Genomic DNA, 3,160 nt, shown 5'->3' on the forward strand with positions numbered 1-3,160 from the left:
TTACTGTGAGTCTCTGCAGTTTCACACTCAAACACACTGGAACTTCCTGCTTTCTGTGTGACGATATCATCTACTGCTTCTCAAGTTTTTGCCCCACCATTGGTTAAAGCCTTTGCAACTGCAGAAAAGTATAGATTATTTATTAAGCAGATGATTTTGAAGATAAATTCAAAACATGAACGATTAATGAACCAATAATATTAACAGTGATATTATACATTTTGTATTATGATAATAGTTACCACAGTCAATGTCACAAATATGATTAGTGACCTGAAAAATATTTCTGAATCTTAAATGTTTTATTTATTTAGTGTCATAAATTTTCTTGTTTTAAATATTTCAAAGTGTAAGTTTGTTCCAGATTTAAAATAGATTTTGAATCCAATAATCAGGTCCTCACCGCATATGCTTATGTGTTAGTTTAATGTTCACTGAAGAGCTAATCTTCAGGTGTTTTTGATCGTTGTGATCCTTTGAGGTTCATGCGATTGATTCAAGTTTAGAAGTAGTTCATTCCAACTACATTGAGTGTGAAATTTGCTGTAAGATGCTGTACCGTTCTGTGATTTTACCACAAAATTAGGAGTTTTGAATGTGCTTACCACAGGACATAATTAGATTCTTCTGTGTATTTGCATCTTCATCTACTTTGGTTTGTTTCATCAGATTTCTATTGGCCAAAAAAAGTTAACAGTGCTTTAAATGAATGAATTCATTGGAGTACTTTGAAAGATCATTCTAATTCTAGAAACCATTTACCCAAAAATTACAATATTTATTCATTAGTTTAGAATAGTAATGTCCTATAGTATTTACAGTATTTTGGTATCATTATGGTATCATAAGAGATGTATCATAATGGTTGTGACAGTATACTGTACATACAAAAAGCTACAATAAATACATAATAATTAATAACAATAAATAAAATAGCTTAAATGTAATGTTTTTTGTTTTTTTTATTTCTACATTTTTTACATGTCTGGAAACTAGACGCAGATGCTGATGTTTCCACATAATTTATTTCTGTGTATAACAGACTGTGGTTTTGATGTGGTTCAGTTTCAAAGTGAAAAATGAATTTGAGTTTTTGTACAGCTTCACATAGACTTTGTATCACTGTATCGCTACTCTTAGAGAACAATAATAGAGAGCTGAATCTGACAGAGTTACACCAGTAATAGTGAATTCAGTGGATGTTTCTGATGTAGTCGACTGAAAGCGAGGTTCAGCTGGGCTCCCAGCTCCCAGTTCACTCCATGAACGAGCATATTTCCATATTAAATACTGAGGTTCTTTATTAGGATACTCTCTGTACCAGTAAAGTGTAACATAGCTTCTGCTTGTATCATATGAGCAGCTCAGTGTCAGACTCTCCTTCTGTACTGATGACATTTGCACCCTTATTTGGCCAAATCTGGTCTCCAGCCGTCACACCTGCAAACATAAATATAACATTTTGCTTACATTTTAAAGCACATGTGGGTTGAATTCAGTCACATTACACTATTTTCATTAGCATTGGCATCAAAGAGTATTTTACCTGAAGTCATGATTACAATCAGAACCAGCTGTCTGTCCATGTTTACTAAGTCAGATCAGTTCTGTTGATGCTGTGTTCTGTGTTGTAGGTTGTGATGATGATTGTGATGCTCTGAGTTTCTGCAGTTACTCAGGAACTTCCTGCTCTCTGTTGATGATCCTGTTTGGCAGTTTAGCAAAACAACAACAACAATATAATATACAAACGAAACTAAATATTTAAGAGAGGCAAATAATCTCACCAAGACCAATTGTGAATATTGACAGAATCTCAACAAGACTCGTTTTTTGTTGTTATTTTATATACAATTAAAGAGGTAGAGCAACAGATGTGTAAAAGAGATATCTATTCATTATTAAATAGAAAAGGAGGAGCTAATGATTCTGTAATGAGGCTTGAAAATATGAATATATGGTGTAATTCGCAATCTTATGTTTACCCAAAAGCATCACAAATTAAAAGTTTAATTTTTAAAGTAGGAAAAAAAGAAAATACTATTTCTTTCCTTCTTTGCATATTTTTATTTTATTTTATTTTATTTTATTTTATTTTATTTTATTTTACTTTATTTTATTTTATTTTATTTTATTTTATTTTAGCTTTATTGCTTTCAGAGCAGCAGAGGAGATGATCATATCCACATGGTTTTCTTTATTGAATGTAGTGACTTTGACTAAAAACATGTCAATAATTTGACTTTTTAAGTGATTTACATCCTAGAGTACACTTTGAATAGATAATATTAAATAAAAAATAAATACACTCATAATCTATGTATATTACAAGTAGATTTATGGAAAGAAATTGGTTGTACACCTTCATCTGTGTCAGGTATTTGTACAGTGTTCTTGTGTTTCCTGTGACTGTGGGCCTCAGAGCACAGTAGTACAGAGCAGAGTCTGATACGGCAGCAGAGGAGATCTTCAGATCCACATGCTTTTGTTCCCGTTTAATGAGTTTAACTGACAGTCTTGGATCTACATCAGACTTTTTGGTGTTTGTTGTACCATCGAGGATGAGCTCAAGAAATTCAGGAGCTGAACCGGGATACTGACGATACCAGTATAGATAATCCGCAGAGGAATAACTACAGGATATCTCCAAAACTAACGCCTGGAAAAGAGCAAAATAATAACTTTTCAAATAGTGTTTGAGTTTGATTGATTACAATTATCAGTTATTTGAAATTATACACATACAATAAATATAAACATTGCAGTTTAATTCAAAAATGTTTCCATTAAATAAAAATAATTTAGCATTTAAGATGAGAAAATTATTTATGACAAAATATAATGTGTATATCCTTAACTTTAGAAATACAAATGCATGCAATACATAAACAAATACACTTACATGTCAAGGCAGAGAGCAGAATGACGGAATGAAATATCATTGTATATGTGTGTGTCACTACAGCGGGACTGAGCTTTGTGACAGAAAATGTAACAAGATCATCTCAAATGTATTTGCCAAACTCCTCCTCTTTCATCCTTTTTTACACATTCTAAACCCAGCCATTACATATTTAGCAACTTAGGTCAATTTAGTTTTTTATTATATGTTTTTTAATTATATAATATATATATATATATATATATATATATATATAAA

At 31.3% G+C, this 3,160-nt stretch overlaps 1 pseudogene; it reads right to left on the minus strand.

Moving 5' to 3' along the window:
• Window positions 1-1,119: 1,119 nt before the first annotated feature.
• On the minus strand, window positions 1,120-1,586 carry LOC107658347 (Ig kappa chain V-IV region S107B-like; annotated as a pseudogene).
• Window positions 1,587-3,160: the final 1,574 nt, after the last annotated feature.

Source organism: Sinocyclocheilus anshuiensis, unplaced genomic scaffold (assembly GCF_001515605.1).
Source record: "Sinocyclocheilus anshuiensis isolate Anshui unplaced genomic scaffold, SAMN03320099.WGS_v1.1 scaffold375, whole genome shotgun sequence".
NCBI classification, from domain to species: domain Eukaryota; kingdom Metazoa; phylum Chordata; class Actinopteri; order Cypriniformes; family Cyprinidae; genus Sinocyclocheilus; species Sinocyclocheilus anshuiensis.